The following is a 25119-nucleotide window of genomic DNA, read 5'->3' as shown; positions in this document are numbered from 1 at the left end:
GCCTGTGCTCCACAACAGGAGAGGCCACAACAGTGAGAGGCCCGCGTACCGCAAAAAAAAAAAAAGAAAGATACTCAAGTATCCAACGAGGCAAATAAAAGTTTCCAAAATGGTGAATCCTATGGAGCAAGTGCAGATGACTTCACCCAAAGAACTCTGAGGTGGGGAAGAGATGAGGTTCCTGAAATAGATAAGAAGTGATTTCCACAGGTTTCACATGTGGCTCCCAAGAAGGTACAGGGAACAAGGTACAGGTAAAATGTCTAAGAGGACATTAGAGCTTTGTAAGCCTCCCAAACCAAACCCTGGCAACTGGTGAGATGTGTATGGGGGAGGGAGGGGAGGGCAGTCCTGGGCAAAATATATCCTCAGCCCAGGCCCGACAGTGGCTACAGAAGACAGAGAGCAGCAGTTTGAGAATCAGAAAACCTGGGCTCTTCATTGGCTTCTGCCTGACACAACACAGGGGTAAATAATGCAAGCAAAAAAGCAGTATTCAAGAATACCCATGGGGGGCGGCAGGGGGTGGTGGGATGAATTGGGAGATTGGGATTGACATATATACACTAATATGTATAAAATAGATAACTAATAAGAACCTGCTGTATAAAAAAATAAGTAAATAAAATTTAAAAATAAAAGACATGATTTAAAAAAAAAAAGAATACCGGGTTTCCCTGGTGACGCAGTGGTTGAGAATCTGCCTGCTAATGCAGGGGACACAGGTTCGAGCCCTGGTCTGGGAGGATCCCACATGCCATGGAGCAACTAGGCCCGTGAGCCACAACTACTGAGCCTGCGTGTCTGGAGCCTGTGTTCCACAACAAGAGAGGCCGTGATAGTGAGCGGCCCGCGCACCACGATTAAGAGTAGCCCCCGCTTACCACATTAGAGATAGCCCTCGCACAGAAACGAAGACCCAACACAGCAAAAATAAATAAATTAATTAATAAACTCCTGCCCCCAACATCTTGTTTAAAAAAAAAAAAAAGAATACCCATTAATTTAGAAAACGTGTTCAGGGACTTTCCTGGTGGTGCAGCAGTTAAGAATCTGCCTGCCAAGGCAGGGGACACAGGTTCGAGCCCCAGTGCTGGAAGATCCCACATGCTGCGGAGCAACTAAGCCCGTGCACCACAACTACTGAGCCTGTGCTATAGAGCCCGCGAGCCACAACTACGGAGACTGCGTGCCACAACTATTGAAGTCTGCTCTCCTAGAGCCCGTGCTCTGCAACAAGAGAAGCCACCGCAGTAAGAAGCCCGCACACCACAATGAAGAGTAGCCCCTGCTCGCCGTAACTAGAGAAAGCCCACACACAGCAACGAAGACCCAACGCAGCCAAAAATAAATTTATTTAAAAAAATATATATATTAAAAGAAAAAAGAAAACATGTGTTGAGCGCCTACATCATGCTAGGAAATAACAACAACAAAGTATAAATTTTGCTCCGGAGGAGCTTAGGCTGGAAGAAAAACATAGTTTCAGCAGAAAAATCATATTACAGTATGGTAGTCCAGTGACAAGAGAAAAGCCTAACTATTCTGGAACAAAGAGGGGACACCTAGCCTATGGGGGTGAACTGGAGATGGAAGAGAGTGAGGAAAGCTCCCTGCAGGAGATGCTGGAGGTCATTTGTGCTTTAAATCACTCCTCTAAAAGGTTCAACAAGATCACCATGTAAAGGAATCCTCCACATTGTAAAACCCACTGAGCACTGTGTTCTCATCTTACTCAACTCCTCAAGAACTTACAACAGAACTGATTACTCCATCCTGCCTTAAACACTCGATTTAGTTGGCATCTGGAACACTGCTCTTTTTTTTTTTTTTTGCAGTACACGGGCCTCTCACTGTTGTGGCCTCTTCCATTTTGGAGCACAGGCTCCAGACGCACAGGCTCAGCGGCCATGGCTCACGGGCCCAGCCGCTCCGTGGCATGTGGGATCCTCCCAGACCGGGGCATGAACCCGTGTCCCCTGCATCGTCAGGCAGACTCTCAACCACTGCGCCACCAGGGAAGCCCCTGGAACACTGCTCTTTTCGTGCTCCTCCTACCTCACTGGTTACTCCCTGGTCTCCTACTTGATCTATTTATTAACTCCGTTATTCCTCGGGGCCTGATCTCCACTGCCTCTCTTCTCTGCCTATCAAATCTCCCCAGGTGATTCTAGATTTCCCATCTCTTTATATACCACTTCTATGCTGACACCCACTGGCCCTGATCTTGTCCCTGAATGCAGTTCTCAGAATCACTACCGGCCGTTTGACAACTATCTCCGTCAGGACAACTAACAGACAACTCATGCTAACCAACGGCCAAAAGAGAACTCTATTCCCTACAACCCCGTCACCCACCAGCAGGAGTCCTGCTTGATTTCTCCTACTCTGTCACGTCACCCATCCAGGCCTATCCATTAAGTCTTGTCGATTCTATCTCCAAACCTCTCAAAACCATCCACTGCTCTCCATCTCTAATACTGCCACGCTGCTCCAGCCCACATCACTTCTCACGTAGAATGCTGCCAATAGCTTCATAACTGGTCTCCTTGCTTCTACGCTGGACCCCTTCTACTCCGCTCTGCCCAGCAGACAGACAGATCTGTTACAAATGTAAATTGGACCATGTGTCTCTCCTTAGATCACTTCACAATGCCTTCTCATTGCATTTGGAGTAAAATCCATAGGCCTTACAAATTTTGAAAGTACCAGCCCCTCCTCACTGGGTCCTGCCTGCCTCGCCACCTTCTTTCTCACTATTCCTTCCTGCGCAGACACTGCGACCAGACTGGTCTCCCTTCCTTCCCTTGTGTAACCAAGCACTCTCCCTGTTCCCTCTACTGGCTCCTTCTCACCCTTCACCCCTCAGTGAAAGTCCAACCTCTGACAAACTTTCCTGACTGTGCTAGGGCAGGCTTCCCCAGGCATCTCTACATGTTTCCTTTAAAGAACTGGTCCAAGTCTGAACTAATTGTTTATTAGTTTTACTAATAAAAAAATTAGTTTTACTAATAAAAAGATTAGTTTTACTAATAAAACTGTTTATTAGTTTTACTTGCTTATCATCTGCTCAACCTCCCTTTTCAGCACTTTTTCCTCTCTCAACGCATAAACTCATACAATCTCCATTAAGGGTAGAAACCTTGATTATCTATTGGTCACTGAATTCCTAGAATCAAGAATAAAGTCTAGCACATAGCAAGTGCTCAAAAACTGTGTTGAATGCATTTATCAATTTCAGAAGGGGCTGAGGAGGGCTTAGGACTAGTCTCAGCCACCTGTGTAGTACAGGTATTTGATAAAGTCAATATATTTATGAAATCCAGAGCAACCTATCTTGAGACCTTGGTGAGAACAGCAGCTTGTCCAGTGGCTGGGGGAATGTTTTGCTACAAAATCCTCCACCATGATTTCCTTCCTCTGCATTTAGGTGATTTTCCTGAACAGAATGGTACTCTCTCCTTTCTCCCTTTCTCCTGACCTCCTTTTCTCCCTTTCTTCCTTCCTTCCTTCCTTCCTCCCTCCCTCCCCCACCCTCTACCCCTCTCTCCCCTACCCCTCTCCCTCTCATACTGCACCTGTGTTTTCTTACAGTCTAATCTTATCTATTCCTGGCAGACTGATATTTGATATCAAGTAATGATTTCTCTGATCTAGGTTCCACAGTGGCCTTGCTTCCTAAATTGTCACAATAAGCACTGAACAAGAACACAAATTAGTAAGCAGCATCATGCATATAAACAGGGCAAGGATAGGGTGAAGGTGGTGATGGATGAACAGGTAAACAGTGAGGTGACACATGAGAGGAAGTAAGTGTGGTGAGGCTCTGGGACTGAGACCAGGGTAGATGCCACACACATCCCACTTATCACAGCCCACAAAGGCATATGAGCAGCCATCTTTCCTATAAGCATAATAACAAGAACCTAATAATCTAAATATTTCATTTATAGGCCCAGGCACACCTCCTGGCATTGAAATTCACAAATTTATATTACAGACAACCTTAGAGACATGTTTCACTGTATCGTTCAGCCAGTTCACTCATTCTAGCAAAAGGCACCAGAACCAGTTTTCTCTGGTGACTCCATCATATAATTCAGTTTATAAAATACAATAAATTATAATTATTATTATAATAATTTATAAAATACAATAATATTTTATATTATTGTATATATATTATATTATTATTTTATTCCGTTTATAAAATAAAATACAGGGATAGTTCTGAGGATAACCTCAGATTCATGCAGGGTATTGTTCCTTAAGGATAAGGCTGGTCAGAGCTGCACTGCCTGTCAAAGCAGCCACTAGCCCCATGTGGCTACTGAGTACTTGAAGTGTGGCCGATCCAAGCTGACATGTGCAGTTAAGTGTAGAATACCCACCAGATTTCGAAGATTTAGAAAAAAAGTTAAAATGTCAAGAATTTTTACATTGATTATAATCTATAATACTAAATATAACATTTTGATACACTGGTTAAATAAAATATGCTCTTAAATAAAATATGTCCTTAACAAAATGACTCCAAATATCCTATCTCTGTGGTCTTAAGAGTCTCCAATTTTTTTCTACTTCTACACAAGACAGTCTCTTCCCTCTAGAAACTGCTATATGTATATATTACACCATCCAGCTAGTGTTTCACCCATATTTCTTTAAAACTACCAAAAATCTTATGTTATCCCTTATTTCATTTCTCAAGCAGGAAAATTCCCAGGATTTTAGTTTTTACACTGGTACTATTTCTACATTGCACAAAGGGGTCCTTAACTGATGCAAGCTGTCTCCAAATAAAAATTAAAGATTGTTACTGGAGGATTCCTTAAAAAAACAAAACCCAAAAACTAACCCCATCCATTATGATAATTCTTGCTATTTTTAATTTCCATAATTGACACGTTGATTCCAAGATATCGTCTACTCTGGGGTCTATAACCCTCTAGGTACTTACTACAGATGACCCAATGACTGATACCACCTTTTATTTGTTTAATTTATTACAATTTGAAAAGCCATTGTATAGAAGTGCTCTTGCTCTCAAAGAATTCATAATAACATTGCTAGGCAAGCACAGCAAGAAAAAGATTTTTAAAATGTAAAGGGAATCTGACCTCACACCTATCAGAATGACTATCACCAAAAAGACCACAAATGTTGGTGAGGATGTGGAGAAAAGGGAACCCTTGGACACTGTTGGTGGGAATGTAAACTGGTGCAGCCACTGTGGAAAACAGGATGGAGGTTCCTCAAAAACCTAAAAATAGAACTACCATATGATCCAGCAATCCCACTCCTGGGTATATATCTGAAAATTAAAACACTAATTCGAAAAGATACAAGCACCCCAATGTTCACAGCAGCATTATTTACAATGGCCAAAATATGGAAGCAACCTAAGTGCCCATCAATAAACAAGTGGATAAAGAAGATGTGAGATACATATACATACAATGGAATACTACTCAGCCATAAAAAAGAATAAAATTTTGCCATTTGCAACAACATGGATGGACCTGGAGGATATATTATGCTTAGTGAAATAAGTTGGACAGAGAAAGACTAATACTGTATGTTATTACTTATATGTGGAATCTAAAAGATAAAACAAACTAGCAAATATAACAAAAAAGACTCACAGATATAGAGAACAAACTAGTGGTTACCAGTGGGGAGAGAGGAAGGGGGAAGGGGCAAGATAGCTATAGGGGATTAAGAGGTACAAACTATTATATATAAAATAAATAAGCTACAAGGATATGTTGTACAGCACAGGGAACACAGCCAATATCTTATAATAAACATAAATGGAGTATAATCTAAAAAAAGTTTGAATCACTACTATGTCATACACCTGAAACTAATATAATATTGTAAATCAACTATACCTCAATAAAAAAATAAATTAAAAATAAAATAAAGAGAATCTGGAGTCAAAACTCAAGGGATAATGCCCACAACCATCACCACCACCACATGTGGACCATCATCTTACCCCAAACAAATGCAAGGCTATAAGGACTGCCACATGGGGTACAGAGCCACATTTCTGTTAGGCAACTCTGATGAAAGACCCGGGTGGCTCCACTTGCTCTGGAATCAACAAGACTTTTCTTTTTTTGCTAAAACCTTGAGACTGTCCTTTAAAATAGACAGTATACATCTGTATACAAATGTATAGAATTATCAAAAGTTAACTCCCTCTGCCCCAAAGTCGTTCAGTTTATATGCAAAATAAAACAGCCCCCCCCCCAAATGTAAATACTTGCTATACTTGACATGTGCATACAATAAATCACGAGATGAAGCAGCTCTTTCACAGGGCTGGCATAAAGGAACAAATCAAAGCACTGATTGTTCTAGTAATTCTCTGTATTAGTTTCCTGTTGCAGATGTATAAGTGACTATAAAGTTAATGGATTAAAACGACACAAATTTCTTCTCTTACAGTTCTAGAAATCAGAAGTCCAAAAGGGGACTCAGTGGGTTAACAATGAAATGTCAGCCGGGCTGTGCTCCTTTCTGGAGGCCGGGGGGAGAATCCATTTCCCAGCCTTTCGCAGCTTCTTAGAGATCGCGTGCATTCCTTGGCTCGTGGCCTCCTTCCACCTTAAGCCAGCAATGGCTGTTTGAAGTTTTCCTGATGGTGCCAACTCTCTGATTCTGACTCTTCTCATAAGGACCCTTGTGATTACATTGTCTACCCAGACCCTGGGACCCCTGTCTACCCAGATAACCCAGGATAGTCTCCATACCTTAAGTCAGCTGATTAGCAACCTTAATCCCTCCTTGCCAAGTAACATAACAAGTTCATAGTTTCTGGGGATTAGGATGTGAACATCTTTGGGGCACCATTATTCTGCCTACCACTATCTCCAAGAGTAACTAGAAAACATTCAAAGAAACCTCACATGTACAAGCTATTCTCCTCCAATAAGGATTTTTAAATATTTTAATTTACAATAGGTGAAAGCCCTAAAACTTAAAAAAATAAGTAACATTAAAGCAGCAGGATGACTTCCCTAGTGGTGCAGTGGTTAAGAATCTGCCTGCCAAGGCAGGGGACACGGGTTCGATCCCTGGTCTGGGAAAATCCCACATGCCGCAGAGCAACTAAGCCCGTGCGCCACAACTACTCAGCCTGTGCTGTAGAGCCTGTGAGCCACAACTACTGAGCCCACGTGCCACAACTACTGAAGTCCGCGTACCTTAGAGCCTGTGCTCCACAGCAAGAGAAGCCACCGCAATGAGAAGCACGCGCACCACAACGAAGAGTAGCCTCCTCTCGCCGCAACTAGAGAAAGCCCGTGCACAGCAATGAAGACCCAACGCAGCCATAAATAAATAAATAATTTTTTTAAAAAATTGAGAGCTTAGGGCTACCCTAGTGGTGCAGGGGTTAAGAGTCCACCTGCCAATGCAGGGGACATGGGTTCGTGCCCCGGTCCGGGAAGATCCCACATGCCGCGGAGCGGCTGGGCCCGTGAGCCATGGCCGCTGAGCCTGCGCGTCCGGAGCCTGTGCTCCGTGGCAGGAGAGGCCACAGCAGTGAGAGGCCCGTGTACCACAAAAAAAAAAAAAAAAAAAAAAATTGAGAACTTAAAAAATATGTTTAAAGAAACCAGAATAGGTTGCAGCTGAGTGTGCTGGTCAGGGGACTGGGAGAAAGAATGCACTGCTCCTTTCCCGGACACACCACCAGGCCTGACTGAGCACTCACAAGCTTTTTGAGAGAAATGTTTGACAATACTGTATCATCAATACATTTCAATAGCAACACTGAAATATTTGACCTAGCTGTAGTCCTCCACATGGTAAATCATGAGGAGGTGATAGCATGTGTGGACAGGTGTGACGTTCCCTTTGCTAAAACTGCATGTGCAAGGAGAAAATGAGGCCCAAGGTGTGAGATACATGCTAGATTCTACAAACGACAGTGCGGTGGTTAGGCCTCACACCCAGACTGTCTGTTTTCAAAACCCAATTCTGCCTGCCTCATACTAGCTGTGTGACCTTAGGCAAGTGACTTAACTTCTCTGTGTCTCAAAAGAGGATTCTTAAAATGGGGATAATAATATCTGTCTCAGAGTGTTTAAGGTGGAAGAGATGAGTAAGAGTTCTAAGCGCTCAGAACAAACCCTGGCATATAGTGAATGCTTTAAGTATTTGGAAAATAAAATTGTAAGTGTTCCTGCTTGTTGCTTATAACTTGCCAACCAAACTATACACCAGGGGAATGTACCTCTCAGCACTAGCTAACCCATCACAGAGGATATGATATCATATATATACACACATAAATATTAATTTAACAGAAACAATGCCCTTTGTTGCTACTAAAGTTTGGTAGCAACTACTGGGGCAGTAATAACTGGATGGTTAAATAACTTGCAGATCAAATGCAAATCTCAGAAAACAGTAGCGGCTGTGTTAGACAGACCGTCTCAGGGCCTCCTAAAGAAAGATGTAGAGCGTACTGTCCGGGGAGGACAGTAGGGTCTGTGATTCTTAATGGCCTCGGCATTTTCTGGGACAGTGGTGCTCATGGTACAATACTCCGCAGAAGGCTGAGCTCTGTGAGGGACAGTGACGGTTATGCTCACCAGTGCTACCAACATCTGCTGAGAGGGCTGGCATATTGTGATGGCAGCTTTGAAAGCTTTTCAGCATTCACAGCTGATGTTATATACTTCTTACGAAAGTTCTTGAATTCAATGGCAGTGGACGACCAATTTTAATAAATTTATTTTAACCCTGAAAGAAGGGAGGAGGAGAGAGGGATAGGACCCAGATCCTACCAATGCAGGCAAGGTATAACAAATGGCTATTAGGTTACAAGAAAAATACACTACCTTCATGAGAAATAATGAGAAACAATTTGATTTGGGGGACAATAGGAATGAACCCTTTGTTTTAAAAGTTAGAAGTATAGTCTATATGCAAAAAGTAATAGCTGAGGGCTTCCCTGGTGGCGCAGTGGTTAAGAACCTGCCTGCCAATGCAGGGGACACAGGTTCGAGCCCTGGTCCGGGAAGATCCCACATGCCGTGGAGCAACTAAGCCCGCGTGCCACAACTTCTGAGCCTGTGCTCTAGAGCCCACAAGCCACAACTACTGAGCCCATGTGCCACAACTACTGAAATCCGCACACCTAGAGCCCGTCTTCCACAGCAAGAGAAGCCACCGCAATGAGAAGCCTGCGCACTGCAACGAAGAGTAGCCCCCGCTCGCCGCAACTAGAGAAAGCTCACGCTCAGCACAAGACCCAATGCAACCAAAAATAAATAATAAATAAATAAATATATTTTTAAAAAAGTAATAGCTGAGCCACCAAATATTAACTATGAACCAAGCATTATCCTCAGTGTTTTACACATTTAAAGTAATATAATTCATTGTCACCTTAGGAAGTAAATACTATCTTATTCCCATTTCACAGCCAGGAAATGGAGGTTCATCAGAGGAAGTTGCTCAGGTCACCTAGTGGTGAGGGATGTTGCTGGGACTTAAGTCCAAGTGTGGTCCGAGTAAGCCTATGGGCCTTCATCTCTCTGGCACTACTTCATGGCCTGAAGCAGCACAGACCAGAGAAGCATTCCAGGAGATGGGTGGTAGACATACAATCCCGTATCAAAATATGTCCCCCCCTCAAACCTGCTGTATCTCCAAAGCTAGTGGAGAGATTACAGAAAGCCTAGGGGGATGCTGGGCAGTGCATGGGCAAGAGAAACAGCTGCCCCTGGCTTCAAAGCCCTGCTCCTCTTCTCACCAGCTCTGCAGCCTTGAGTATATTAACCTTTCTAAATTGTTTCCCTACTTCCACAGTGGAGATAACACAACTTCTATTTTGCAGGGCTGTCTGAAGATAGAGAATTTGATTTAATCTTCTCTAGAACCTATCTCAGAGTATCTACCATTATCTAACCATCGCTATCTTACTGCACCATCTCCAGCGTCTGTGTTTGGTGAAGCTTGGAGAACCAACTCAAGCGTTTGGCATCTGTTTTAAAGGCTTAGCTTCATTTTCAACTACTGCTGCCAGTCTTTTCCTGAAAGGTCTTCCCTTCTCACTGGAAGTGGGCTTCTATCTAGAGGTATCCCTCCTTGGCATCCCAATTAGCTAAGTGATCCCTAATCCAAAACCGTTTATTCTTTAACCCTTTTTCCTACTCCCTAAATGAAAACTCATTCCTTCACATTTTCTCTAGTTACATCAGACTACCTACTTAAAGTACTCCCAGGTAAGGAAAAGTATCCTTAACCCATCTGGGTGGGGTGCATGTTAAGAGGTGCTTCCCAGGATGATTCTCATCAACAGAGCAGGTCAGAGAGGCCCGGAACATGCATTTTCACATTCTGGCAGGCCAGACCCTACAGGATCACATGTGACCCCAGTTTCAACAGCAGGAGCCAATTCCCAGCAAGCCTTGAGATTACGTACTACCTTCCAAGGGACACAGAGTCTGCCTTTGGCACATCTGTATCTTTCTACAGTTGTCTCCCCACCTCCAGGGCTACTCCTCCCTTCAGTCCCTCCCATTTGTGGAAAAGCTTTTCAGAAGTTTAACTCTTATTGCGTATTTTGCATTTCTAATCATCTTAATTGAAAAGAGGTCATTAAATTCCCAAGGTAGGGGACTTCTCTGGTCCAGCAAGTCAAGACTCCGAGCTTCCACTGCAGGGAGCAGGTTCGATCCCTGGTCAGGGAACTAAGGTCCCACATACTGCATGGTGTGGCCAAAAATAAAATAAATTCCAGAGGTGGATACTCATCCCCTAGTTTTCCATAAATATGATGCCTCCAGGTCCACAGTTTCAACTGGATAGCACTTTGCCCTTATACAGGTACTCATCGAGCACTTTCTCGGTGTAGGCAAGTCCTGCCCGGTAAACTCAGAGTTAAGGATGCCCTAAGGTGAGTATTTCAGCTCAAGGTCTCAATTTTGCCTGAGGCCAGCCCTAACACTTGGGTATTTCTCTTTCCACAGTCAAATGTATCACCCTAAATGAAGCTCAGCACAGACACTACCAGGCGGAGAAATGACACTTACCTGAAGGTCCCTTCCAGAGCCTTTCACTTCATCTGACTTTTAGTAGCTAGCTGTCTTTTCTGACAACTTTGGCTTCAAAATTATCTTTCACCTCCTTTTATTCCCTCCACTTTAACAATTTTAGTATGTGGTTTTATTCTTTTTAAATAGTACAAGGGGTTTACTGGGAGAAAAGATGTAAATATAAGACAAACACTCAATCCAGTTAATGCTGCTTTTAAGAAAAAGACCTAAGAACGTGCACAAGTTTCTTTGAAAGTTTTAAGTGACACGATCAATCTAAAGACACAAAATTGTAAGGCTGAATTTTAAACTGTAAGCAAATCACCAAATTAGGGTTTGACAGTAGGGAAAACCAATCACCAAATAACTGATTAACCTAATTATACTGCAATTTTATTAGCTGTTTTTAAAATTCTGCTTTGAATTAAAAGTCATTGTTAGGAATTAACAAATTGAACTTATCTGGGTTTCTGTATGAAGAGGCTGAATTGAACACTACTCATATTCCAACATCCTTTATCAAAACCATGAGGATAAAGTAGCTAGCACTGGATATGGAAATATAAACCCAAAGCAAAATTAAAAGTTTCACTTGGGACTTCCCTGGTGGTCCGGTGGTTAAGAATCCGCCTTCCAATGCAGGGGACGTGGGTTCGATCCCTTGTGGGGGAACTAAGATCCCACATGCCTTGGGGCAACTAAACCCATGTGCCACAACTACTGAGCTCGCGCACCGCAACTAGACAGTAGCCTGCATGCCGCGACTAAGATCCAACACAGCCAAAAAAATAATAATGATAAATATAAAAGTTTGACTCAGGGTAGCAAAGAGGGTATGATATTATAATAAAACTTGAGAAATGTTTAAATGAAGAAATGCTTTATACCTATAATGAAAACTAGCTAATGGATATTTCTTGCACTTTCGTTCGTTAAATCAACCAGAAAATGTCTTAGCGGTGATACACTTTTCAAGAGATTAAACAACAAATTTCTAAGATTTTTTTATTTTTATTTTATTTATTTATTTATTTATTTATTTTGTGGTACGCGGGCCTCTCACTGTTGTGGCCTCTCCCGTTGTGGAGCACAGGCTCCAGATGCACAGGCTCAGCGGCTATGGCTCACGGGCCCAGCCACTCCACGGCATGTGGGATCTCCCCGGACCGGGGCAGGAACCCGTGTCCCCTGCATCGGCAGGCGGACTCTCAACCACTGCGCCACCAGGGAAGCCCCCTAAGATTTTTTTTTAAAGGTGATCAGTTTAAAAGTGATGAGCTTATTCTAAACCTGATGATACATCTGCTGTATATGTAATATCTGCAAAATGCAACCTGTCTATCCTACTGGGTACCACGGAGGCAAACTGTAGAAGTAGAGTTTCTTTTCTGAGATACATGCACCCCTATGTTCATAGCAGCACTATTTACAATAGCCAAGACATGGAAACAACCTAAATGTCCATCAGCAGAGGAATTGATAAAGAAGATGTGGTACATATTTTCAATAGACTTACTCAGCCATAAAGAAAGAATGAAATAATGCCATTTGCAGCAACATGGATGAACCTAGAGATTATCATACTAAGTGAAGTAAGTCAGAAAGAGAGACAAACACTTATATATGCAACGGGAGAGGCCACAACAGTGAGAGGCCCGCGTACCGCAAACAAAAAAAAATTTATTTTCTGCCTGGCAAAATCAGCACTGCTCCATTCTGCTATATTTCCCCATAAAAGTTCAGCTTTACATCTAATAACAATAATACAAACACAAATAGTTGTTAAGAAAGGCTCTGTGTTCTGTTTTCCTCATAAATCCCTTGAGTAATGACCTACTGAGCTATTGTGCCCCTCCATAGAGAATGTTGATCCTATTGCTGAAATCTTATGAGAAACACTAAAGGAACAGAAATTATAACAAATTTTAAAGAGAAAGGAGAAAGTTTCTAATTCTGAATGTGGTGAAAAAAAAGGCAGATAAATTAAAGATCATAATTCACTTTTTAAAATGACTAAAATAATCATGGATTGCACACAGATATAGTTAGAAGGATACTTATTGCAGAGTTGCTTAAAATAGTGAAACCTGGAAACAAACTAACTGTCCAACGATAAGGGATTGGTTAAGTTGAGATGCAGCCATTCAGTAGAAAACTATAAAAGATGCTGTTTAAGCATATTTTAGTGATATATAGAGGCATCCATATTTGGGTGAAAAAAAAAAGTTAGAAAACAGTTTGTAGAGAACAAACCCAGTTTTGTAGAGAATAATTTTCTAGCTGTGTAACTTCAGGAAAGTTCCTTAATTTCCCTAAAGCAGTTTTTTTCCTCCATAATTGTACCTACCTCATAGGGTTAGAGTGAGGATAACATGAGATTCTCTGTATAAAGTAACTGGCATATTGCCCAGCCCACAGTAAGTGCTATACATGTTAGCTCTCGATGTTGTATGTTCATAGCGGTGAGAAAGCATTTGAGGATATAACACTAAGTAATTTTCTGGATGGTGGCTGATTTGTTTACCTTGTACTTTTAAACCTCTACAAGTAAGAAACTGAAATATTATACTATTCACACACAGTGATTATTCTCTTAAAAATCTACAACGGTGCTTTCTTTGCTCACAGTAAATAAATCTTGGTTGAACTGATTTTACCCTTCAGATTTCATTTAAGCAAGTTTGTTCTGATATGGTTAAAATTATTTGACTTGGGACTTCCCAGGCAGTCCAGTGGTTAAGGCTTCGCCTTCCAATGCAGGGGGTGCAGGTTCGATCCTTGGTTGGGGAGCTAAGATCCCACATGCCTCTCAGCCAAAAAACAAAAACAAAAAACAGAAGCAATATTGTAACAAAATTCAATAAAGACTTTTAAAAAATGGTCACATAAAAAAAAAAAAAAAAAAAGGACTTCCCTAGTGGCACAGCAGTTAAGAATCCGCCTGCCAATACAGGGGACACAGGTTCAAGCCATTGTCTGGGAAGATCCCACATGCCACGGAGCAACTAAGCCTGTGAGCCACAACTACCAAAGCCCACACGCCTAGAGCCCGTGCTCCACAACAAGAGAAGCTACCGCAGTGGGAAGCCCACGTACCGCAACAAAGAGTAGCCCCCACTCGCCACAACTAGAGAAAGCCCGCACGCAGCAATGAAGACCCAACACAGCCAAAAATTAAAATAAAATAAAATAAAATAAATTATTTAAAAAATACTTGACTTAAGGGCTAAATGTGTCTATATAATACTGTTACTGGGTAAATCAAGGCATATGTGCATGTTTCAGCCTCAAAACTTATGAGACCCAGTTCACTAGAAAGCCAGTAGATCTCAAATTATCAGTGGGAGGCAGCCTATCATAGCCTAATCATTTCTGGTTTCCTCCCAAGTCCCTTCCTCTCTCCTTCTTTTTGACTTTTTTCTCCTCTCCATAATCAAAGCCTAGGGGTTCTTTCTACAGGACTGTAAGCCAGTTACAGTGCCTCCTTCATGTTAGAGTTGCTAGTACCTAGCATAGTGGCTGGAATATAGTAGCTGCTCACTAAACATTCACCAACTGAATAAATATCTGATAGTAGTAGTTCACGATGGAGGCTTCAAATCCCTCATAAGGGAATTAGATAAAGGTGGATAGGCTACTCTTATCTGAAACTGTCTAGAATTCTCGGTAATTCTTCCTTAAGAAAAGAAAACAAACAACATCTCACTTCAACGTATCACTTTTTTTAAAGTTCTCATTTGTATTCCATTGTCTATTTTAATAGATGTAAGATTATTTCTATGTTTTCCCCTATATTTTGTTTAAAGTCCCACAAGAATTCCAGGGAGTTTAAGTAAATTGCTCAGAGAAACACAGCCAGTAAGTTACCACCTGGATAGCCTTAGGTCTTCTGGATTCTAATGCCCAAGATCTCTGCATCTCACTGTGGGAAAAAAATTCCCTGTAACCTTTGACCCTAAAAGTTGTTGCAGATATAAGGTAAGAACAAATGTTTTCAGTAACACCTGAGCAAATGCTCCCTATCCCTCCAGCTATCTCCTAGGGGGTTTTATAAGATTCCGTGAAAAGAGGACAGTAGGCAGCAACCCAAAGGTGTCCAAGTGTTTCCCTCCATGTTCAAAAGTCAACCAGCTTTACTGAAAAATGAAACTAGAGAAACCAAATTAAACATTAACTCGTTAAAAAACACTTCAACCAGAAGACTACTGTGAAGTAAGGCCAGCACCAAACCAAGGAAAGGGCTATCATTTTGTACTGCGTATTTTTTTAAAAGGCAAAAAAACAAGTTAAGGGTAAAGTTAGAGAGTTATCCACACATCCTCTCTTCCTCCAAATTCCATTTGTCACTTTCAGCCACTGCTCTGACTCTGTTTAGTGAATGGCAGTTCCCCTGGTATGGGGTGGGAACCGGAACTCTTTAGGTATCCACACAGAAGCGTTTAACTGACTTCACACTCTGAGGAACTTGTCAAAGGATTTCACATCCTAAACCTCAACCCACCAGGTTTATAAGTAGGAAATGCTGTGGAAATTAATTGGTGATTATCTAAGCCAGCTGGAACACACTATTTATATATAAACAGTTAAATTTTATTGAGGTCTGCTTTGTGCCAGACATTATGATAGGTCTTCGGAGGTTTAATTCTCATTATTATCCTCTGAAGTAGTTACGGTCCCATTTTACTAGTTCAGAGTGTTTAATGCGACTGAGAACCCACCATTAATAGATGTGACTAGGAGTGAAACCAAGGATTTGGAAAGTTAAGTTCAAAATCCACGCCCACCTAGAGGCACTAAACAACTGAATCTCTTCAAAAATTTAACATACGTGTCAAAACGATCTTAAGGTCGTATAAGAGCAAGCAAGATGAAATAGAATGGCAAAGACTGATGTATAAAAATTACAGGACATAACATTTGAGTTGTTTCAAGACGTAACCTCGGGCTATTAACTATCCATACCTCAGAGAAGTAGACGGGTCCACTGGCACCCAACTGCGCTGAAACACCAAGTCTCCCTTTCCTTAAGGGTAGAAGCTTTGGAATGCCAAACGTGGAAACGTTTCAGTGTGGGCAGACCAGAGCTGGGTTCTTACCGTTCACACATCATCAGTAAGTGCCTCTCAAAAAAGCTTAAAGACAGTCCCTCCTCCACCTCCTTTGAACTTCAGTCCTGACCTCCAGAGTGGCTCAGGACAATCTATGGCTCAATCTGTGTCCTTTCAACGTCAGGACCCAGTGACCCGCAATGGTTGCAAATGAATGAGATGAATGCTCAGAGCGTGGAGACGAAGCCACACGTCCATCCTCTCTATCAGGCAAAATCAGGGAAGGATGCCTTGGGGCGGGGCGCGTGGGAGCCGAATTAGAGCCACGTCCGCGTTCGCAGTCCACCCTGCCCTCCCCGCGCTGCGCCCGCCGCACGGCTTTCCAGCCCATCCTCCTCCCCGGCCCCTCCGGCGCTCCTTACCCGCTCTCACCTGGGGCTCCAGACCTTCCCGGCCGGACGCACCAGCTCCTGGGCCCGGGATCTGCTCGCGGACGGAGCCCGCTGCCGCAGCCGCAGACGCCCCCGGCCGAAGCCGCTGTAAAGTTTGCTCGGGGTCTCGCCCTCTCCTGCCTCGGCCCTGCCAGGGAAGCACCTCCCGGGTCGCTCCCGCGGCTGCCGCCTCCGAGGCCGCTCTCGGCGGCGCTGCAGCACCGGCCGGGCTCGGGCGGCCGAGGACGGTTCTCTGCGCGCGGAGGGCGGGGTCTCCCCGCTCAGCCCGCGCCGCGGCGCTCGGTGTTTACCGCGGCCCCGCGGCCCGCTCTCCCCGCCCGCCGCCCTGCGCGCTCCTGACATCATTCATTCTCTCACACCCTTGCCCGCCCACTCCGTTTCCAAACAGTGACTCACCCAGCGGCGCCCGCTCCCGCTGCTGTGGCTCTCCAGGCGCAGAGCGGAGCTCGAAAAACCGGTGCGACTTCTTGAGAAGTGAACCCCAAGACGCGGCTCTCTGCTCCCAGCCGTTAAAGGTGCAGGGAAGGAGGGGCTTGGCAGGCGGGGCAGATTGGCTCAGCGGGGAAAGGCTGGAGCGGACCTCCCTGAGCGGTGACAGAGAACAATCTGGGAAAGTTCTCTGGGTGCCACTCCCTGCAACTTTCAAGGGTGGGGCCGGGAAGAAATCCCCCCACCCCCGCACGTCGCCTTTCTCGGGAACGGCATCCTGATGTCGGTGTGAGTGGGCTTGGGGCACCAGCGGTGATTCACTGGGTATTGCCTGGGCCTGGGCCAAAGACTGGGTTTCCAGACCTCAAAGGATTGCCTGGCAGGGTTAGTCATGGGTCCGCACGATGGTAACTCTAGGTGAGAGCTGGAAGGGTTCTCCAAGTTAATGAGGCTACTAATACTTTCCCTTAGGTGACTAACCACCATGTCATATATCCTGTTAATTGATTTGCTTCTCATTAAGGATAGAAAACAGTAACCAAAATAAACAGTGAGAGAGTAGTTCTTTGCTCAGCGGAACACTGCGCTTTTCCGCAGCTTTTTGAGAGCACAAGACGGCCGTGTGAGATTTCTTTGATGAGCTCAGCAGTTATGTTTTTAGAAGGGTGTTGCCTTCTTTAAAATGGTCGAGGCTCTACAGTTTTTGGAGTTGCTATTCATACACCTGCTGGGCAGTTTTCAAAGTAAACGATGGCTGCCTCGGATTCTAACTAGGATGAATCAGAGGGAATTTGGTCAAATCCTTATTGAATTTAACTGACAGATATGTTTTATGTTAATTTCTAGTTTCGGACAGGGTAATTATGCTTAGGATTTGCACTGGCTTGTGGGTGATTACATATAGTCAACAAAAATAATCTAGAGACATGTCTGGGTGCCCAGTGCAGAAATCATGGAGGTAAACAATCATCTGTTTATGATTATTCAACAGGATGGTAACAGAAAAACAAACAAAAAAACACACACACAAAAACTTGCAGGACAGTCCCAAAACGGACAACTGTATGATGTCACTACAGGAGTTTCCCTGAAATGAAAACGCTCCTGAGTTAACCAGAGGTTCAACATCATTGTTGTGGAAAATGTACATCAAGGTACAGAAAGGTAACAACCCAGAACACCAACAATTGAAATTTATTTTACTTGGGTTTATGTTTCCTTTTCAATAGGAGTTCGTTTTTTACAAAACCCAGGCATTTTGCCCAGAAGGCACTAGCAAATGGATTGGTTTGCTAGGATGTAAAGTAAATAGAAATTCAAACCAACAGTTTTTATAGACCATCGCAGATGTAATCAGAGGCTTGGGTGTCCTGTCCACTGGTAACACAGAAGGACTAGATTCAAATGTGTAGCCACAGGAAAGTTTGAGTGAATATCCCACCTACTCCCTACTTTATGACCCAAATGTTCAGGCATTATGGAGATATGTTTAGGTAAGATTTTCTACAGATCTCAGAAAATGATATTGTGGGTTTCAGGGTCTATGTACGTGGGTGAAGTCAAAAACCTCAAAAGAAGGCCTCCCATCCTATGTGTCTTGTTGCAGATGTAAATCCTGCAGCTCTGTCTTACAAAGGTCACTGTCTGTATGAGAGGCTGTTTAATGGGTAGTTTTAAATTTGTAGTTACTATTATGTCTCAGTTTAAATATTGTGAAATAAATAATTACATGATTTTATTATACCACTTAAATATACCCCAGTAAATGTAATATTGAATAATATAATTGTGATTGAGTTCCATAAAGTTTTTCCATTCTACTCATTATCAACATATGAGAAAGGAAATTATTCATCTTAATTTCCATGTTTTGAAAAACACTGATTGACTTGTCTGTCTCACAGAAAGAGGTGATTTTTTTTTCAACTGAACTTTTTGTTATACAACATATCAAAGTTTATTAAGTCCCTGATTAATCACCTTCCGAAAATAATAATGCTGAATGTTCTAAAGGAGAGATAGGGCTGACAGTTGTATTCCTGTCAATTTTTTTTTCTAAACCTGTACATACTGTAAAGTGAGTTTTACAGATATTTCTTTGGTATGATACAACATACTGGTTAAGTTAGGAAAACATACATATCTGTAGTACTTATCTGCTCTTATAATAACTTCTACTCTAGATGTACCTAAGTCATTGACTCAAGCAACAAATGTTTATTGAGTTCCCACTTTGTGCCTGCATTGTTTGTCTAAGAATCACCATGTGCATCTTCTAAACATATGTCTCAGCAATGGGAATGTTTGCTTTTTAAAAAAAATTACCTAAAGATGTTTAGAGCAGTACTATTTATAATTTTCCCAGGGTCCAGTGCCTGGAATGTAATTATTAAGTGAGTGAAATAAATGAATGAACAAGCCTCAAAGAACAAACTAATAGTGAAGTAATCCCATGTTATGAGATACTATATAGGCAATGGAAAAAAAAGAATAAAATAGTTCCATAGGCTCTTAGAAAACTCTGTGTTAAGTGAAAGTTTGAGCTGATGAGAAATATATTCACACACACACAATTTTTATGAATCAAACATAACTTCCAGGACTTCCCCGGTGGTGCAGTGATTAAGAATCCTCCTGCCAATGCAGGGGACACGGGTTTGATCCCTGAACCAGGAAGATCCCACATGCCGCGGAGCAACTAAGACCGTGCGCCACAACTACTGAGCCTGTGCTCTAGAGCCCGCGAGCCACAACTACTTAGCCCATGTGCCACAACTATTGAAGCCTGCGCACCTAGAGCCCGAGCTCTGCAACAAGAGAAGCCACCACAATGAGAAGCCCATGCACCGCAACGAAGAGTAGCCCCCACTTGCCACAACTAGAGAAAACCCACGCACAGCAACGAAGACCCAATGCAGCCAAAAATAAATAAATAAAATTTAAAAAGAAAAAAAAAAAAAACCATAACTTCCCAGGACTTCCCTTGTGGCGCAGTGGTTAAGAATCCGCCTGCCAATGCAGGGGACGCGGATTCAAGCCCTGGTCCAGGAAGATCCCACATGCTGTGGAACAACTAAGCCCGTGCACCACAACTACTGAGCCTGTGAGCCACAACTACTGAAGCCTGCATGCCTAAAGCCCATGCTCCGCAACAAGAAAAGCCACCGCAATGAGAAGCCCGCACACTGCAACGAAGAGCAGCCCCCTCTGGCCGCAACTAGAAGAAAGCCTGCACGCAGCAACTAAGACCCAAGGTAGCCAAAAAGAAAACATTTTTTAAAAAAGGAGGAAAACAGGTTTAAAAAAAAAAAAACTTCCCCCCAAAAAATCCAGAATCAAACTACGTATTACCTCTTGCAATGAGATACAGTCAGCCCTCTGTATCTGCAGGTTCTGTAGCCTCCGATTCAACCAAGATTGAAAATATTCAGAAAAAAATTCCAGGAAATTCCAAAAAGCAAAACTTTAATTTGCAGTGCCAGCAATTATTTAGATAGCATTTACATTGTATTAGGTATTATAAGTAATCTAAAGATGATTTAAAGTATATAGGAGGGTGTGCATAGGTTATATGCAAAATCTTTGCCATTTAATATAAGGGATTTGAGCATCCATGGATTTTGGTACCCACCAGGGTCCTGGAACCAATACCCTGCAGATACTGAGGGCAACTATATAGAAGGTAAGAATGTGAGGGGGAAACTAGTATTTCTGGACTATTTTTCAATGAGACGTTACTTTTGAAATCAAAAACAACAACACAAGCAATATTACAACTGAGAAGGCAGTAATACAAGTCCATGACATAAGGAAGCTTACTGTCTAGTTGGAGAGATAATAATGCCCAGAACAATAGAGATTAAGGCTGATCACCCTCTGAATTTGGGGTTTCAGATATTTATTCTGTGCCAGGCCCATCCAAAAAGCAAACACCTACCATTTATTGAGTACTTATTGTATGCCAGGGACTGTGCAAATTGCTTTACCTATATTATCTCATTTAACAATTCCAGCAACAATCTGAGATAGGTACTCATAATGCCCTTCTCTACATATAAGGTAACCAAAGAAAAGAGAGATTGTCATTTTCTGGAGATCACATTCAAGTAAGTAGCATCATGGGAATTCCCTGGCAGTCCAGTGGTCAGGACTCTGCACTCTCACTGTTGAGGGCCCAGGTTCAATCCCTGGTCAGGGAACTAAAACCAGGTGACAAAAAAAAAAAAAAAAGTAAGTGGCATCATTGGGGCATAAAACCAGGGTCTTCTGGCCCTAAAGTTCATGCTTTGGGCCACTATTCCTTAAATTGCATCCACACTGAGTGTTGTGCGTGGCGCTTCTGCACATGGTCTCGGAGCTGAGGAGTCAGGCCCGGCTCTTTCATGCTAGGAGCTGTGGTGTGAAGGGCCGATGATGCAAGGCCTCTGCATGTGGCACCCTGTGAGCAAGTGAAACTAGACCAAGCGCACAAGAAGGGGTTAAGACCTTATCACCTGGATTCCATCTTATTTTTCCTGGGGACCTCAGTGGACTTTTTGCCTGTGACTAATAAGAGGTCCAGTCACAGGCCAAATGGACTTCACTCCAATGCCATGCCAATCGTGGGCAGCAAGAAATGGAGCCATGGTTGCAGGAATTCACCAAGCCTTCTCCAGGCTGGCCAAGCAGGGCAGTTCTTGCCACCCTGGAGCGTGGAACTGCGGAGCCAACAATAAACTGACAAGGTCCAGTGCAGTCGGAGTTGAGCCGATGCAATTATGAAATAACCCCGTTTTGAAAGTGTGTTGTCCAGATGCCGCTACAGCTGAATCTTTTCACAAACAGCAAACTCTTGACCATTTCTTGCATGTTCATACCCCTGCATGAGAAGTGGACATCCATAATCTGTGAAAGGATTCCAAAGTGAAATTGACACCATTGCACTGAAAATCTAGGCTATTGAAACCTAGACAGTCCTGGTTGGGGAGGGGGCAGAGTTATTATTATTTAGAAGAAAAACAACAGCTGTTTAATGATACCTTAGGAATTAGAAAAATTTCATGATTTGCCAAGATGAGCCAAATGTTGTGACACATTAAACACTGACATTGAAACATGCTCTAAAAAAAAAAAATTGCATCCACACTGATATAACTCCTTTGATGTAACAATACTCTTACTTTGGTTTTTAAAACATGTTTATTTTAAACTTATTTTAAAAATAAGGTAATAGTACCATATTATGCTGCTATTGGAAAATGAAGAAAAAATGTAAACACTGTTAACATTTTGGTGTCCAATCTCCTTCCCTTAGATTTCCATTGTTTAAGATAATTTCAACAACAGCATACAAATTATTCTTATTCTGATTTTTTTTTTAAATGAGCACTATATCATATGCTCTTTCCTCAAGATTATTATTTCAGTGGCTGGAAGGTGTGCCAAAAGTATATATATATGCTTGTACATGTATGTGTGTGCATTGAACTTGGTCTCTGAAATCTGGTAGTCTAGTTTTTTTTTTTTTTTTTTTTGCTGTACGCGGGCCTCTCACTGCTGTGGCCTCTCCCGTTGCGGAGCACAGGCTCCGGACACACAGGCTCCGCGGCCATGGCTCGCGGGCCCAGCCGCTCCGCGGCACGTGGGATCCTCCGGGATCGGGGCACGAACCCGTGTCCCCTGCATCGGCAGGCAGACTCTCAACCACTGCGCCACCAGGGAGGCCCATGGTAGTCTAGTTCTTGATTGAGGAGCAATTTAGTTTAATATTTTTATATTTTTCTACTAATGAAAATCCTTGGGCTATCTTTTTTACAGTTAGTACTACTACACTATCTATACAAATGTTCTATATTAAATGAAAGTGTTTTGGGTATTCAGAAAAGTAAATGAAATGTACTATTTGCCACATTTTATTAACATTACTGTCCATGCTGTTTCTGGACTGGAGGAAAATGAGGAGGGTGTAGGGACTGCAATAAGCAGTTTTGCCGCAGTCCGGGTGTGAAATGGCCATGGTCTGCATTAGGAGAGTAGTGATGGGAATGTAGAAGGTAGAGCAGATTTGAAGGATAATGGACAGAACTTGCAGATCAATTGGATGTGGGGATGGAGCCAAAGATACTCCTACTTTTTTTGTTTACTTGAGCACTTGGGTGGATGGATGGTAGTGCCCTTTACCAGGACAAGGAATGCCAAGATAAGAACAGGTTTATGAAGGAAGATGATGAATTATATTTAAACATGATGACTTTGAGATCTGAGACGTATAATTGGAGATGTCAAATGGGGAGCTGATGATAGTAGTCTGGAACTCAGAAAAGAGCCAAGAACCGCAGATATAAATTTGAGAAGAGTCAGCATGTAGATAAGAAAGCCATAGGAGACCTTGGCAAAGATGGTGGAGTAGGAAGACCCTGAGCTCATCTCCTCTCGTGGGCATGCCAAAATTACAAATATTTAGAGAGCAACGTTTGATGAGAAAACCCAGAATCTACCAGAAAAGATCTTGTACAACTAAAGATATAAAGAAAGAAACAGGGCTTCCCTGGTGGCGCAGTGGTTGAGAGTCCGCCTGTCAATGCAGTGGACACGGGTTCGTGCCCTGGTCCGGGAAGATCCCACATGCTGTGGAGCAGCTGGGCCCAGGAGCCATGGCCGCTGAGCCTGCACGTCCGGAGCCTGTGCTCTGCAATGGGAGAGGCCACAACAGTGGGAGGCCCGCGTACCGCAAAAAAAAAAAAAAAAAAAAAAAAAAAAAAAATAGAAACAGCAATGAGATGGGTAGGAGGAGTGGAGTCACACACAGTACAGTCAAGACTCATACACCCAAGTGGGCGACCCACCAGTCCCGGGATCTCTGCGCCACGACCCCACACAGAAGCAGGCAGACACTGGCCCCAGGACCAGTGCAGCCTTGCAGCTTGACTTGTCAGGACCCAGCCAACACAGCAACCCTGGAAACCCCCAGGCCCCGGCCATGCCCACCAGCTCTGGGACACCTTGCACCTTTTAGCCAGCAGCCCCAGGATCTAGCCCCGCCCAGCAGCGGATTGAAACCAGCTTTGGAACACCCAGGGCCCTGCAGCTAGAGACCCTGGTACCCAGCTCCACACACCAGTGAGCCAGCACTAGTCCTGGGATGCCCCTGGGCCCTGGGGCCACTCACCTGCAGGCCAACACCAGGTCTGAGATACTTGGACTCCTCAGACACCCAAGGCTCCAAGGCTCTGGTTTCTTTCTGAAACCCAGTCACCAGTGGGCCAGCACCAGCTTTGGGAAACCCCAGAACCTGCAGCCAGCTTTGTCAGGAACTGGTCCTACCCACCACCAACACTATATTTGGGAAGTCCAGCCCCACAACCACGCACTACAGAACCTAGCTCTGCCCACCACGAGCTAGCCCCCGAGGTTCCATAGCTAGCCAACTCGTGACCTGGCCCCACCAAACAGCAGCTGGCAGCCTCCGCACAGGCAGGGCCTGGCAACCAACTGGACAGGGGGCCAGCCACGCCTACCAAACTGCCCACAGTAGTCAGCCCACTACAAGAGAAGGACCTATGTAGCCCAACATAGGGAGCATCCCTAGAGCATATAGCTCTGGTTACCAGAGGGGAGTGTGCTGCTGGGATGCATAGGACATCTCCTCCAAACAGCAGCTTCTCCAAGGTCTGGATATGTAACCAACCTACCAGATACATAGAAGTAAAAATAGCAACTTGGAAAATGAGGTGACAATGTTCCAGATGAAGCAACAAGATAAGGCCCCAAAAGAAGAACTAAGTGAAATGGAGATAGGCAATCCACCTGATAAAGAGTTCAAGGTAATGATTGTAAAGATGATCAAAGAACTCGGGAGAAAAATGGATGAACAGAGTGAGAAATTAGGAGTTTTTAACAAAGAGTTAGAAAATATAAAGAAGAATGAGAGAGATAGAATACAGTAACTGAAATGAAAAATAAACTAGAAGGAATCAAGAGTAGATTAAATGATACAGAGGAAGGTATCAGTGAGCTAGAAGATAGAGCTGTGGAAATCACTGAGGTTGAACAGAAAAAAGAATAAAAGGAAATGAGGACAGTTTAAGAGACTTCTGGCACAACATCAGGCATACTAACATTTACATTATAGGAATCCCAGAAAGAGGAGAG

The 25119-nt window shown here is 43.3% G+C and overlaps 1 protein-coding gene across 5 annotated transcripts in view; it reads right to left on the bottom strand.

The window, feature by feature from the left end:
- Window positions 1–17005, bottom strand: part of SGMS2 (sphingomyelin synthase 2) — an 88869-nt gene extending 71864 nt beyond the window's left edge. For 2 of the 5 annotated variants that reach the window (XM_060104637.1, XM_060104621.1), the window contains exon 1: window positions 16541–16861. The gene's annotated coding sequence lies outside the window, so the exon portion shown is untranslated. Of the gene's footprint in view, window positions 1–16156; window positions 16237–16530; window positions 16862–16956 lie in introns of those variants that run through there. The other 3 variants (XM_060104647.1, XM_060104630.1, XM_060104655.1) reach the window with 3 other exon arrangements.
- Between the last annotated feature and the right edge of the window lie 8114 nt (window positions 17006–25119).

Source organism: Mesoplodon densirostris, chromosome 1 (assembly GCF_025265405.1).
Source record: "Mesoplodon densirostris isolate mMesDen1 chromosome 1, mMesDen1 primary haplotype, whole genome shotgun sequence".
Taxonomy (NCBI): Eukaryota; Metazoa; Chordata; class Mammalia; order Artiodactyla; family Ziphiidae; genus Mesoplodon; species Mesoplodon densirostris.
Note: the sequence above shows the minus strand (reverse complement) of the source record. Positions and strands in the feature narration are given on the sequence as shown.